This window comes from Pecten maximus, chromosome 16, assembly GCF_902652985.1.
Source record: "Pecten maximus chromosome 16, xPecMax1.1, whole genome shotgun sequence".
Taxonomy (NCBI): domain Eukaryota; kingdom Metazoa; phylum Mollusca; class Bivalvia; order Pectinida; family Pectinidae; genus Pecten; species Pecten maximus.
The window spans coordinates 30,816,586-30,833,446 of record NC_047030.1 but is presented as its reverse complement, the minus strand read 5'-3'; the positions used below and the strand labels follow the sequence as shown (position 1 = coordinate 30,833,446).

The 16,861-nt window shown below is 35.8% G+C and overlaps 1 long non-coding RNA gene across 1 annotated transcript; it reads right to left on the bottom strand.

Moving 5' to 3' along the window:
* Positions 1 to 7,458: 7,458 nt before the first annotated feature.
* On the bottom strand, positions 7,459 to 15,100 carry LOC117345348. Its single transcript, XR_004536417.1, has 3 exons — positions 14,750 to 15,100; positions 10,734 to 10,841; positions 7,459 to 9,644 (listed from the first exon to the last, which is right to left on the bottom strand). It is a non-coding gene; the product is annotated as an uncharacterized LOC117345348 (long non-coding RNA).
* Positions 15,101 to 16,861: the final 1,761 nt, after the last annotated feature.

Sequence of the window (16,861 nt, the reverse complement as noted above, 5' to 3'; positions counted from 1 at the left end):
AGGGGGACTCCACAGATAAGAGAGGGACGGAGCGGGACTCCACAGATATGAGAGCAGGACGGGCTGAACGAAGCGGGACGGAGCGGGACTCGACAGATAAGAGAGGGACGGAGCGGGACTCGACAGATAAGAGAGGGACGGAGCGGGACTCGACAGATAAGAGAGCAGGACGGGCTGAACGAAGCGGGACGGAGCGGGACTCCACAGAAGAGAGGGACGGAGCGGGACTCCACAGATAAGAGAGGGACGGGCTGAACGAAGCGGGACGGAGCGGGACTCGACAGAAGAGAGGGACGGAGCGGGACTCCACAGATAAGAGAGGGACGGGCTGAACGAAGGGGGACTCGACTGATAAGAGGGGAACAGGCGAAACGGAGTGGGACTCGTCAGATAAGAAAGGGACGGAGCGGGACTCCGCAGATAAGAGAGAGACGGGCGACACTCGACAGATAATAGAGGGACGGGCGGGACGGGTGTGAATGACTTGGTGTACTTATATTGATAATTCCATGGGCTGGTCCTCTTTTTTCTCCAATTAAAAGGTATCAGATGAACGTAGTTATTATAAAGGTACTACACTGGATTGGTCACCAGCACAGTAATGAATGTGCTTATTGACATATAAATTAATTAATGAGCGAGTCTTTGTTTGCTGTTTGTGTACAGTCATACGAGTTCTAAGTTCATTACTAGTTTTACCAATGTATATGTCACCACAATGAGAACAAATTATGGCATATATCACACACTTTGATTTACAACTCATATTGGCTTTTACAGTAAAATGTGAGCCATTTTTAAACGTATACATTCGTATGTATGTACTACATTCAATAATCATTAGGCATGTACCGCACCTTGATGTCTTATATAGAGAATAACACTTTTGTTTGTTTTAAATTTTTATGTTTAGGTTGACGTCTACTATGTAAAAGTGTATAGTTTTTAAACATCTTTCTCATACGAGCACTGTTTCGCTTTAGCTCCTCACATTTTGTTTTAATCGCAGGATAATGTCGTTAACCCTAACCCTATTCATTGGCCAACAAAGGAACTTTTGAATGTTTAGCGGCTCGACATACAACATACGACATTCAGAATTTGAATATTTTACAGCTTGACATATGGCATTAATATGATTAATACAACTTGAATGTCGGATGTTGAATGTTGTATGTCGAGCTGCAGCACATTCCAAATTTAATGTCTTGTGTCGTATGTCAAGCCACTGAACATTCAAAAGTTCCCTCGTTGTCCAGTGATTACATTTGAACATTGAATATTAAATGTCGAGCTACACAACATTCAAAATCTGAATGTGTTATGTCGCATGTAGAGACGCTGATCATTCAGAATTCGAATGCCGTATGTTGCGCTGCGCAACATTCACAATTTAAATGTTGGATGTCAAGCTACATAACATTCAAGATCTGAATGTCGTATGTCGTACATTGTATGTCGAGACGCTGAACACTCAGAATTGCAATGGCGTTTGTCGTATGTTACGGTACACAACATTCAAAATCTTAATGTCGTATGTAGAACCGCTGAACATTCAAAATTTGAATGTCGTATGTCACACTACACAACATTCAAGATCTGAATGTCGTATGTCGAGCCACTGAACTTTCAAAGATTGAATGTTGAATGTCGTATGTCGAGCTAACTTCACACAGCCCTTGTCCTCATGGTCTGTAAAATGTAATACTAAAGTGAATATAAATTGTCTCTAATTTCTCCTCTGACATTGCCTCAACTTTGACGTCTAGTTGAGCATTTGCGTTTGTGAGGAAATTTAATTATTCTGCCAAGTGGCCGAGAATAATTAAAGTTCGTGGAATTGATACTTGTTGCACTAACTGATAAGTTTGTTGGTTGCTTTGGTTTGGTTTGATTTTGTTTGGACTTTGTTTTGGTTTCAGTTCGTTGCGCATCACTGTTAAAGCATCATACTCCCAAACATCCTAAAATTCTAGTTGCACATATGTATACTGGCGATCCAAGATGCTCATTCACGCTCTCCTAACATTAAAATGACCACTGGCCTGGACGCTTGACTGGGGGAGTCCTTGAGACACCAGTGTATAAAAATAACTTGCTGCATTTATATTTATCGCGAGATTTGTCACGGAGCCGAGACCGAGGATATAACAACGTGCGCTGCACATAAACTACACACATGGCCGTTGTTTACATATCGAGCATACGTGAACTTTGCCTAATAAAGCTTTCATTTAAACAAAATAACAGAATATTCGCGTAATAACTGCAAATAAACATAGTTTTTTTAATGAAATACTCGAGTTTTGGCGATTCCACTCCCTTTTGCGTTTTATTTTCTTAGCTCACCTGCCCGAAGGGCAAGTGAGCTTATGCCGTTCCAGAGACCTAATATTTGGCCTGTAGCATGCTAGGGTGAAGGGCTCCCAAGTTTGTTCAAATGAATGACCTTGACCTTCATTCAAGGTCACAGGAGTCAAAAAGGCTAAAATCTTTAAACGACTTCTTCTCAATAACCAACAGATCCAGAGACCATATATTTGGCCTGCAGCATGCTAGGGCGAAGGGCTCCCAAGTTTGTTCAAATGAATGACCTTGACCTTCATTCAAGGTCACAGGATTCCAAAAGGCTAAAATCTTTAAACAACTTCTTCTCAATAACCAGGAGGCCCAGGGAGTTGATATTGGGTCTGTATCATGCTCGGGTAAAGGGCTACCAAGTGTGTTCAAATGAATGACCTTGATCTTCATTCAAGGTCACAGGAGTCAAAAAGGCTAAAATCTTTAAACGACCTCTTCTCAATAACCAAGAGTCCCAGAGACCTAATATTTGGCCAGTAGCATGCTGGGGTGAAGGGCTCCCAAGTTTGTTCAAATGAATGACCTTGACCTTCATTCAAGGTCACAGGAGTCAAAAAGGCTAAAATCTTTAAACGACTTCTTCTCAATAACCAACAGTCCCAGGGAGTTGATATTGGGTCTGTAGCATGCTGGGGTGAAAGGCTACCTAGTTTGTTCAAATGAATGACCTTGACCTTCATTCAATGTCACATGGGCAAAAAAGGCTAAAATCTTTAAACGACTTCTTCTCAATAACCAACAGTCCCAGAGACCTAATATTTGACCTGTGGCATGATGGGGTGAAGGGCTACCAAGTTTGTTCAAATGAATGACCTTGACCTTCATTCAAGGTCACAGGAATCCAAAAGGCTAAAATCTTTAAACAACTTCTTCTCAATAACCAGGAGGCCCAGGGAGTTGATATTGGGTCTGTATCATGCTGGGGTAAAGGGCTACAAGTTGTGCAAATTGAATGACCTTGATCTTCATCAAGGTCACAGGAGTCAAAAAGGCTAAAATCTTTAAACGACTTCTTCTCAATAACCAAGAGTCCCAGAGACCTAATATTTGGCCAGTAGCATGCTGGGGTGAAGGGCTCCCAAGTTTGTTCATGAATGAATTGATTCAAGGTCACAGAAGCAACACCTAAGACTTTTAAATTTTTCATACCCCAGTCAAGGAATAGGGTCGTAGCTCGGGTGAAAGGCTCTATTTGTTAAACATGACTTGACCTTCATCAATGCCATGTAAAAAGGCTAAATCTAAAGACTCTTCTCAATAACCAACAGTCCCCTATAATAGGAGCCTGGGCATGATGGGGTGAAGTGGGCTCCATTGTTCATTAATGCCTGGCTTTCAGGTAAAGGAATCCAAAGCTTCTGTTCCAATTGATATGGCTATCATGCTTTACAGTTGTTCAATAATGACCTTGATCTTCATTCAAGGTCACAGGACAAAAAGGCTAAAATCTTTAAACGACTTCTTCTCAAAACCAACGGCCCAGAGACCTAATATTTGGCCAGTAGCATGCTGGGGTGAAGGGCTCCCAAGTTTGTTCAAATGAATGACTTTGACCTTCATTCAAGGTCACAGGAGTCAAAAAGGCTAAACTCTTTAAACGACTTCTTCTCAATAACTAAGAGTCCCAGGGAGTTGATATTGGGTCTGTCGCCTGCTGCGGTCAAGGGCTACCAAATTTGTTCAAATGAATGACCTTGACCTTCATTCAAGTTCACAGGAGTCAAACAGGCTAAAATCTTTAAACGACTTCTTCTCAATAGCCAAAAGACCCAGGGACTTGATATTCGGTCTGTAGCATGCTGGGGTGAAGGGCTACCAAGTTTGTTCAAATGAATGACCTTGACCTTCATTCAAGGTCACAGGAGTCCAAAAGGCTTAAATCTTTAAACGACTTCTTCTCAATAACCAACAGTCCCAGAGACCTAATATTTGACCTGTGGCATGATGGGGTGAAGGGCTACCAAGTTTGTTCAAATGAATGACCTTGATCTTCATTCAAAGTCACTGGAGTCTAAAAGGCTAAAATCTTTAAACGACTTCTTCTCAATAACTAAGAGCCCCAGGGAGTTGATATTGGGTCTGTATAATGCTGGGGTAAAGGGCTACCAAGTTTGTTCAAATGAATGACCTTGTCCTTCATTCAAGGTCACAGGGGTCAAAAAAGGCTAACATTTTTAACGACTTCTTCTCAATGACCAACAGTCCCAGGGAGTTGATATTGGGTCTGTATCATGCTGGGGTGAAGTGCTACCTAGTTTGTTCAAATGAATGACCTTGACCTTCATTCAATGGCACAGGGGACAAAAAGGCTAAAATCTTTAAACGACTTCCTCTCAATAACTAAGAGTCCCAGGGTGTTGATATTGGGTCTGTAGCATGCTGCGGTAAAGGGCTACCAAATTTGTTCAAATGAATGACCTTGACCTTCATTCAAGTTCACAGGAGTCAAAAAGGCTAAAATCTTTAAACGACTTCTTCTCAATAACCAAAAGTCCCAGAGACCTAATATTTGGCCCGTAGCATGATGGGGTAAAGGGCTACCAAGTTTGTTCAAATGAATGACCTTGATCTTCATTCAAGGTCACTGGAGTCAAAAAAGGCTAAAATCTTTAAACGACTTCTTCTCAATAACCAAGCGTCCCAGGGAGTTGATATTGGGTCTGTATCATGCTGCGGTAAAGGGCTACCAAGTTTGTTCAATTGAATGACCTTGACCTTCATTCAAGGTCACAAGAGTCAAAAAGGCTGAAAATTTTAAATGACTTCTTCTCAATAACCAACAGTCCAAGAGACCTAATATTTGGCCTGTAGCATGCTGGGGTGAAGGGCTCTCATGTTTGTTCAAATGAATGACCTTGACCTTCATTCAAGGTCACAGGAGTCAAAAAGGCTAAAATCTTTAAACGACTTCTTCTCAATAACCAACAGTTCCAGGGAGTTGATATTGGGTCTGTAAAATGCTGGGGTGAAGGGCTACCAAGTTTGTTCAAATGAATGACCTTGACCTTCATTCAAGGTCACAGGAGTCAAAAAGGCTAAAATCTTTAAACGACTTCTTCTCAATAACCAAGAGTCCCATGGAGTTAATATTGGGTATGTAGCATGCTGGGGTGAAAGGCTACCAAGTTTTTTTCAAATGAATGACCCGGACTCACATTCAAGGTCACGTCGATCAAGTATGCTTAAATCTTTAAATGACTTTTAGTGAAAAGCCAAAGTGCAGAGAGACATTATATTGGTCCTGTAGCATGCTTTCAAATAACTGCAGGAACCATATATGAAAAGATCACTGCATTGCAGGTGAGCGATTTGGGCCCATTGGGCCCTTGTTTTTTTTCAGCATCTGTCTGCGTTTTCGCAGGTTCACGCTTTCGGCGTTCCGCCATTTTGTATGGACTGTAAAACCCGCCGTTGCATTGTGGGACTAATTTTCAGAGAAACCGGCAGCCACAGTTATTATTTTGGGGAATTCCCTGTATACTTTCATAAATTCACATTTTCTTTCAGTTTTTGATTCACGGTAATCTGTTAGGTATGTATCAAGTCCGAAAACTGTAAAAAGCTCAAAAATGTAAACATTGATATATATATATGTTTCTTCGGGAGTATGTGGCTTTAATGTTTTACTCCATTGTAAAAGCACCTTAACTTCGACATTAATTTTTCCTTGTCTTTATTTCCCTGTTTACAATGTTGAACATGCTCAATAAACATTTCGAATTAAAGTACACATCGCCCTTGGTATAGCATTTAGTTAGGTCACGCAGATACTTGTATATCAGGTATATACGTCTCTGGGTCACGTAAATACAACAATATTAACATCGTTAGGGATTTTCGCAAAGTGCAACCTCTAAATCACTTTTTTCAACCATTAATCTGGAATCAATGGAAAGAGTATATCAATATTCACATGAAAAGTCATTTGCATCTGGTTGATTTTAACGAGATTGCCTTAAAAAAACGTTGAACTTTTCCCCAATTTGTCACTGATAATCATTCAGGTGCACAGCAAAGTCTACAAAAATGAGATAATTTCCTATTCAAGAAAACTCATTTGATGTTTTTTTTTCGTTTTTTTTTTTTTAAGTTGGTGTAATGAAATTGTATTTCATAGTGTTTCTTATAAATTATTAAATTACATACATTGTAAAGATACTTATCTTGGATAGAAGATAGTGTCATTTGTTGTTAAAATTAGGGAAAAGACGTGTTCTTGTTTCCCGGTAAAATTTGTCAGTTGACTGTGTTGACATTATGACGTCAACTTCCGGTTTGTTTACGTAAGCTATTTTTAGCATCAGTGAGTGCTTTGAGTGCAAACTTTGAGTGTGAGTGTTATATGTAAAATGATGAAAAGTTAAATGTAAACTTTGATATATTAAATGCAAATAAAGTTTGTATCTATCGTGTCTCTATGGATGCACGTGAATAACAAGTTCCGGACTATAAAAGCCGGTGAATGAGAGATTCGAGATTCCAGCTTCGAAGACAGCAGTAGACAGTCCAAGAGAGGTAACTCTTGTTTTTTTTTATAATTTACTTTTTATTCAGTGTTTTCATCAAAAAATGTACAATACATAACTTTCTCACACACACACACACACACACACACACCCACACACATACTAAGGCTTGTATACACTCAATCAATTAAATTTGTATAAATCAAAGATATTCAAAATTACTGTAATTAATCATTTATCACATACACACATTTATACACACACACACCCATACATATGTCCACTCAAACATCAAATGCAGAGAAAACTAAATAATCAAGATTTCTGTACTGTAAATACATTGCATCAATTACACTCACAATTTACACATGTATAATTTCTTTACTACAATTTGTTTATATATTTCACCATCACATACACACACCCTCCCATGCATACCCTCATATACCCGCTTCCTCACATGAATAAACACTCTCCCATACATACACACCCTTACATACATATACATGTACACCCTTACACACATGTACACCCTCACTAACACATTAAATACATTTGAATAGTATGCTAGGAAACATCAATGTTTACATGTATATGGACAAGTATAAAGGGGGGGGGGGGGGGGGGGGGAAATGAGATAAAAAAAATATTTCAAAAGCCTTTATTCACTCACTCTGTATCCTAGACAGTATCCTACAAGGTATTGACTGAGAGAGAGAGAGAGAGAGAGAGAGAGATTTAAGGTAGGGTGAGATGGCAGAAATGCAACTTAGAAGACTGTATAATTGTTTTTAATTTTTTAATTTATATTATTTTTTCAAATATGGAGTTATCAGCTATGTGAAAGGCTCCTTCATAATCTAGTAAACAGAAGTTAGAAGCAATATATTCAAGCAATTGTTTTGGAGATATTCTTAAAAAAAAAAAAAAAAAAATATACAAGTTACAGCATTATAAGTCTATTCCATTTGTTCCATTCATTTTCAAATTTGCGTTTAGCATTTTCACCCTTACTATTAGCAATGTATTTGATTACTTGGAATGAAATTTTGATGAATGAGGCCAAAAAGAAAACTTTTTTTATTAAATGAGAATGGTATAAGTAAAGCTTCCATTAATGAATCTAGACTATCCAGTAGTTTTTGAACTTCTTGACACTCCCACAGTAGATGGGTTATGGTTTCTGGTTCAGAATTACAAAGTACACAGAGAGGGGAGGCAACTATTTGAATTTTGAATAAAAAGGAGCTCTTGTTTGGGGTTGGGTAATCCGGGGAGATTTTATAACATTGTTTATTGCGTAATGCAATAACAAGGAAAATAATTATGTAGGCTAGGGTTTTTCTTAAATATTGTTTTTATAACCTTGTTTATTGCGAAATGCAATAACTGGGAAAGTAACTTTGTAAATGTGCTAGTCGCGTAAAACTATTTGAATTTTATAACCTGGTTTATTGCGAAATGCAATAACTTGGAAAATAATTGTGAATTAGTATTTTAGATAAAACTATCTCTGTATATAACTCTGTTTATCACGGAATGTGATAACAGGGAAACTAATTGTTGCTAAGGGTAGATAAATATTTGTATAACCTGTGCACGTCTCGAATGAGATGGTCAGGAAAATAACTGCTTTGTAGGGATTTTTGTAATTAAGCTTTAAGCGTATTACGGGTCGGGATAAACGGATGTATAGTGTTATAGGATTTTTGTAGTTGTAGAGCTGCTGGAGTCTGATACTTTTTGACTTTATATGGTCCATGCTCTATTTATTGTATGCTATATTATTCTTGTATATTGTACATTCAATAGGCTTTTTATGTAAGTGTATGTACGCATTTGTATTTGTTTTGTCAAATATAATAAAATACATCCTCGAAATTTATATTGGTCTCGTATCATCATTCTGGTACAAGCTAGGATATTTTAAGTGTGTTCACACGCACGCATTCTTTACAGTTGGATACAAGGTTGTACTTTTGGAAAAAAAACTATGATCGATGTTAATGTTCATGTCCCAAAACTGGAACACTTCAGTGCTTTTAGTGTCGAAAGGCGGCATAGAAACGAACAAACATCACCGCAAGAATGGAAAGAATTTTAATTTTTATTATTTGCAGACAATTTTCAAAGACATATATATATATTGTGATTCAAACTGGAGGATTTGGATAGCTTCGCCCACATGTATTGTTGTCGACGTCATAGAAATTTGGCACGTGTTTGATTACAGTTATCCGGTGATAATGATAATGGGTCCAACAAAGGTTATAGAGTCAAACACAGTTGAAACTGTAAATATATTTCATGATCAATAAATTGTATTTCATTATGACAACAAGAGGCCCATGGGCCTTTATTGCTTACTTGGTCTTAACCTCTCACTTGTAACCTTAAAGTTGTCTAAAATCTATGGCTGTTAAAAACATTTCAAAGAACACATGGACGTTTGACCAGGGGCCCTGTAATCTTAATTAAAGGATCACGATCAAGGTATTTTTTGATTAACTACTTTGTTTGAGTCCTCCCAAGGAAGCCACAAGTAAGCCAATATCTTGACTGGTGGTTTCTAATTCTGGTTCTTGAATAATAACAATTCTGATTCTTATCATTTAAAGTATCATTTCATTAAGTTGGTTACAGAGGATATGTTTCTTGAAGATTTTGTACTAGTAATTTTTCCAACTCTCAAAACTGACCACTGATACTTACAAGGCACATTGTTAATTTCCTCGCCTCCCCAAACTTCTTAAACATATGGTTTTCCAATCCTCCTAACGACATCTCTGCCGGATCCAAACCCTCTTTGATGAGCAACTGAAACAAAAGTGGAAGACAGAGTACTTTTATGATTAGCATCACTACATTTTAACGAGGTATTAGTAATGATAGTTTTGGGTTTGAGCATTTCTATTCCTGGTCTTTACTTTACTTACCTAAAAAGTGCTTTAAACTTAATATTAATGCTATTAAGAAATACAGCAAAAGTCAATTCACTTATTTTGAGCAATTTTTGAACCCGAAATCAAGCTTTGACAACAATGAAATTAATTACATCAAAGTAGAAAATGTTGTTAAAAATATTTACATATTGTATGATGGCTTCCCATAAACTCAGTGTTAATATTGACTGTTTTCACAGTCACATGTTTACATTTGCTCTGCATCCTTCCATTGTTATACATTGTGAGAAATATTGTTATAAGACTGTAACAAAAGTTGCTATTATGACGTCATTAATCTCTATTGTGATGTCATCAATTTCATTGTAGTCTACACTTGATTTGCTTTTCAAAAACTGTCAAAATAACTAAATAAAGCACAATAATTCGTTCAAAATATAAGTAATGAAGGTTTTAGCAACTATTAAGCTATCATGCTTTATTAAGTTGGTCATTAATAGCAATGTGTGTTATTTAAGCAATGAATATTTCAGAAAAAGTTGTTATGGTCTTATAACACACATTGCTATTCATGACAAACGAAATAAAGCCCGCTAGGCTTGTTATAGTGTTATAGCCTGAGGCACTGGGTGTTATAGTTGATATGACAGCAACTGCCTCTTATCATTGTGTCCATGGGAAAATGCAGAGCAAATGTAAACATAGGACTGTAACAACATTTGCTAAAACATTAATTGCATAAATAGATGCAGTCAAAACCATTGGACATTAGCATGATGTCCTTTTGGTTCCATGTTTGCCTATACGTCAACAATGTTTTACATTGGCTCAGAAAGCACCTATTTCAGCTTAATGTTAATGTGACATTGCCTCAGAAAGCATGTTAATGTGGTTTTCAATAAAGCTCACAAGGACAAAAACCACTACTGTAATACATATACCATCCTTTATATGTAAAGTATATTTGTTTTAATTTTCAACTTTTTATACATTTGAGTAATACCTTGGCCTTTGTCTGACTTCTGAAGTCAACCATTTTCCTAGAGCAGTACTTTATACAGGCACTTTTCACTATTTCTTTATTTGGATAGGACAAACCTTTGATTTTCATCTAAAAAGAAGAGCATATGAATCAATTTATGTACTGTCTCATGTATAAATAGATGGACCTAAGTGAATGAAACATAAATACATGATGTTTATACATTACTAATAATTAACTTCAAATTTTTTACTAGATTGGAATATTGAAATATAATATTTGACCTTGGCCATTAACCCCACAAACTTGAGCACTGGTCAGCTGATACCTTATTCAATTGTGACCAACAGTTGAATATTAAGCAGTAAAAACTTACAAAATATTACCTTCAACTTTGAAAAGATGACCTTAAACTCAGGTAGGTATATTTTTTTTTTTTTTTTTTTTTTTTTTACTTTTTAATTTTTCAAGATTTTTTTCAAAAATACAAAACATTTGAAACATATATGCACACACATTCTCACTCTTACACCCACAGTAACTATACTCATGATTCATCATCATCATACATAATCAAACATCATCATCATCATATCGGCATCATCATCTTCATCATCATCTTACTGCTCATCATCATCGGTTCATCATCACCACCACCATCATCATCATCATCATCATCATCACCCTCTTCACCATCCATTCATCATCATCATCAAAAGAATCACACTTAATCATCATCATCATCATCTATCATGATATCATTATCCATACATAAATTATTATCATTTTTTTCATCACAATAAAACATCATCATCCTTATCATCACACAAAAAACATCATCTTCATCACGATTATTTTAAACTTGAACCACAAGCCTCATATCTATTTACATGATTTACATATTAATTAACACACATACATAACCTAACCTAAATTTATACAGAGTGAGAAAGAAGCAGACAGACATACCATCACACAGACAAGACAGACAGATAGACACAGACAGACGCACCATTACACAGACCTACACACACACACACACACACTTCCACACCGACAGACACACACATAGACGCACCATCACACACGACAAAACAGACACACGCACAGACAGACGCATAACCGGACACACCATCACACACACAAAGACAGACAAAAATAAACATGACTGAAACATGGGAGAAAATTTCTTTAAATGGTAAAAATAAAAAGTAATGGAAAGGAGCTAGAACAGGCGATGTCAGTCTTTGGGGACCTAAAGCTATATATGCAAAGAGGAACTATCTTTTTCAGATGACTATAAATCTAGAACAGGTTTCCATTTCTTCCAATTGAGTTCAAATTGCCTTTTAATTTTCTCACTTTTACTGTAATTAATGTATTGTTGAATAGAAAAATGATCTTTGATGACATTAATAAGCGCATTAAGATTTAAAGAGTTGCTGAGACATCAAGTTTTATAAATATAATGCTTGATAAGAATTAAAATTTCGTTATCAACATTACTGCAGTACTGTGATACTATACCAAACAGGAAGGATTCTTTATTGTAAGCAAACGGAATTAAAAGTATATCAAGTAGTGCTTCAAATCTCTGTAATAGTGACTGAACCTCTTGGCATTCCCATAAGCAATGCACTATTGTTTCACGCTCCATACAACATAAGTTACATAAAATACTAGGACTTAAGTTTATTTTAAAAAGGAAAGTGTTTGTTACCAAAATATGATGTATAATTCTCACTTGGAACCACTGTAATTTAGAACTTTTGGTAACTATAAAAGGAAGTTTAAATATTTTGGCCCATTTATTTTGATCAATAATGAATTCTTGGTTACATTTTCTTGTTCCAGTAGGTATGGATATTGGCGCAATAAGGCATTTATAAAAATCTTTTGAACCCTTTTCACTCTTAAAAAATATGTCAAATAGAAAAGGTATAAAAGGCTGTTGAGGTCTTTGAATCAGGTAATCAATTTTTTTCAAAAAGCGCTTGATAGCTGAAACTAGTCCATGGTATTGGAGAAAATTTGTGTTTATAGTTCGAAAATTATGTCTGAACTCTTCAAAAGAAAGAAAAACTTAATCATCTGAATCTTTAATTAAATCATTTATTGTTAATATGCCCACATCAAACCAGTTTTGATAAAAAACATACTTGTTGTTTACCTTGATATCATTATTATACCAGATGGGTGATTTTAAAATTGAGTCTGGTTTTGGAAGCCTAATAGAATCTGAATTATTAAGCCTATTTAATGATTTAAACACATCCCTCCAAAAAAGTTTTTACAATTGGATCTACACAAATCAATATATTCCTTTCCACAGTTACATAGTTTTCTAAAATCAACATATGTATTTAAAATTAATTTCCACTTACCAGATGAGTGAAATAATCTTCTTACCCAACCTAACTTTAGAGAGTCAATAAAAGAATGAACATCAATCATCTTTAAACCCCCATCAATATAGTCTTGAATAACAACATCTTTTTTTATTTTATGACATTTACTATTCCATAAAAAATCCAGAATCAGAGAATTTAACTGGGCAATCATCTTTTCTGAAGGGTTTGGCAAAGTAATGAACAAATAGTTAAGTTGTGAAATCAACAGAGATTTAATAATATTAATCTTACCTAATGGTGTCAAATTCCTTCTTTTCCATAAGTTAATAACAGATTTAAGTTTTACAATTTTTTTGTCAAAATTCATTTTAGGAATTTTATCCAGATCAACAGAAAATTCTATCCCTAAGAAAGTGAAATTGTGTTGTCCCCACAACAGATTTACTTCAGGCAAAAATGTTTCTTCACTATACTTCCTACTTCCTATCCATATCACCTGAGATTTATTAGAATTAATTCTTAGACCAGATATCTTAGCATAAGTAGTTAGTTCAAAAATAGATTCTCTCAGCGACTCTTTAGATCCATCCAATATCAGACCTGTATCATCTGCATACTGTACATTTAGAATAGGAGAATTTTCAATATTAATTCCCTTTATGAGATTATTATTTTTAATTTTTGCAGCTAAAACTTCGGCACAGAGAATAAAAATGTATGGTGCAATTGGATCGCCTTGTTGACATCCACGTTGAATCTTAATATGTTTTGATATGTTTCCACCTTGATGGATAGATGCACTTGCATTATTATGAAGAGTATTTATCCATTTCCTTATATCTTTCCCAAAGTTAAAATAGCCTAGAACCTTATCTATGAACGCCCATGAAACCGAATCGAAAGCTTTTTCGAAATCTACCATCAATAACATAACTGGTATGTTGTGTTCCTCTGCATACTGCATTACATCATAGACTGTACGAATATTTTCCCCTATATATCTACCTGATAAAAATCCTGTCTGATCCTCATTAATAATTTTACCCAAAACTGCTCTTATACGATGTGAGATTACCCCAGAAGCTATTTTATACCGACGGTAAGTTATATTTAACAGTGTGATGGGTCTCCAATTTTTAAAAAAAATGTCGAAGTTTATCTCCCTTGGGAATACAAGTAATTATACCATGTCTTTGAGTTACTGAACATTGACTGACTGAAAACCCATAATTTAATGATCGAACAACAAAATGACCTAAATACTTCCAAAATACTTTTATTATTTTTCATCTCTTTTAGTGTTTTCCCAGCTTCATCAAATGTTGTAATACCCTCTAGACTGTCAGAATCATGATTACTTAACCTTGACATGTTACAATTTTGGAGATGTGCTTCTAAATCTATATTTTCCACTTCCCTATATCTATATAAATTTTCATAAAATGACTGTACCTCTGATAAAATGTTGTCGTATAATTTGGGGGGTGTTATGGTTATACACAGTAGAACAAGTGTTGTAGGATGCCATGTCGTTTATTTTTCTTATCAAGCATATCCGTGACCCGGATCATTACATAATAATAAACAAAGGATGCTGATGCGGATGCAACATTATCCGGAATTGCCGATTGGCTTACCTCCCTTATCACTAAAGTAACGTTGCTGTTACACTACAAGCTAAGTTACCTCGCTATAGAGCACGTGGAATGGTTCACTGTGGAAGTCACTGTATATCACCACGGGTCGCTGAACAGGTCAGGATAAGGTGATGATATAGCAGTCGAATACATGTCCAATAGAATATACTGGCTTAGTGTCCTAGCTAAAAGCCCAGAGCACTAAGGAAACTGGCACTACTTACGTAGAGATTACTGGCTCCGTTAAAAACAGAGGACGTCTAACACACGTGTGGGCCGCGGCCGACCAGGTGTGAAGAGACGCTTACACGGTTCACGGGGTTGATCTTTACCTGACACGGGCCAGTTGACCGTCACGCACTTCCGGCGGCGTAAACAATGTGGTCAACTCGGCCCGAGACACTACATCACAGTATTATCTCAACATCACCCAACACATTGCATACATATAACATCCCCCCTCGGCTTTTTAAAATTGGAAGCCATGATCAATTTTAAGGTGGGTGTGTGGAGAAATGATGTGGTAAGGTATCAAAACATGTTAAAGACAAAACATACAAATTCCATGATAAGGAAAAAATACAGACACAAGAGCTACAAATTATAATATCAATACTGTAGGGCTATATATGGCTGGCATCTGTTTTACCATGTATTAAGACAACCCATTTATATTGCTACAATCCCATTGACAAATGGTACTCTTAACAATAATCATGAAAATATGACAATAGTCGTACATAAAGTGAACCAGAATACCCGGATTCTCCACCATGTCGTATAATTTTGGGGGGGGGGGTTATGGTTATACACAGTAGAACAAGTGTTGTCGGATGCCATGTCGTTTATTTTTCTTATCAAGCATATCCGTGACCCGGATCATTACATAATAATAAACAAAGGATGCTGATGCGGATGCAACATTATCCGGAATTGCCGATTGGCTTACCTCCCTTATCACAGTATTATCTCAACATCACCCAACACATTGCATACATATAACAATGTCTTCTTGTTTCGTTATAAAATGATCATCTTCTGTCTGTATTTTTGGAATAATTTTGGAAGTATAATTTCTGTTTTCAAGATTAAAAAAGTAAGAACTAGGTTTTTCTCCCTCCTCTATCCATTTTGCCCTAAGTCTAATGATACTACCTCTAACCTTTTTCAAACGAATAGACTCTAATTCTTTTCTTTTCTCATCTAATTGTGTATGATCAGGATTTGTTTCAGCCTCAGTAATTGCTATGAATTTCTTAATATTTTCCTCTCTGAGATTTAACTGCTTTTTCCTGTAAGAAGAATATGAAATAGATTTACCCCTTATTTCCATTAATAAAGTTTCTAAAAAAAAGTTGATCATTTATGAGAAATTGAATATCACAATCAGGAATAAGATTTAGAGAATCAGGGTTATAAACAGGTAGACAATATTGTAATTTAATACTGTCAATACATTTTTTTTTACCAAATCAAGATAGTCTGATTCATATAATAAAGAGTTGTTAAATTTCCAAATACCTTTCCCTTTCTTAAATTTGTTAAAAGTTATGATTTGGACCATATACGGAAATAAGAGTTGTCCTAGACCCATCAATATCAATATCAAGCGCAAGAAAATTACCCTGTAAATCACACTTTTCTCTATGTACCTTGGCCTTGAAATTATTGTTTAAAAGGATTGCCACCCCACGTGAATTGGATTTAAAAGAACTAAAATAACATTGATATCCCCATTCATTTCTTATAATATTTTCCTGGTCAAACGAGAAATGGGTGTCTTGGAGACAGTAAATACTGTACCGTTTATCTCTTAAATAGGAGAATACGTCTTTTCTTTTAATTTTATCCCCCAAGCCCTGACAGTTCGCCGATAGCACAGTGATACTCATGTTATATCGAAAATAGAAGCCTCAAAAGTTAATTTTAAATCTCCCATGAAACAGTTGGAAAAAGAAAAGAGAGACAGAAAAAGGAATTCTGCAGAGGTGTGTTCATTTCATCGGTAATTATAATATTAAATTCATGGTAAAGACTTGGAATGAATTGCAGGATAAGTCTTGGTTTACTAGAATCTACTGTATATGTTTTTTAATTTCACTAATAATTACATTTTTTTTTATATAATTCTACATTTTACAGTATATAGAAATTTATATGA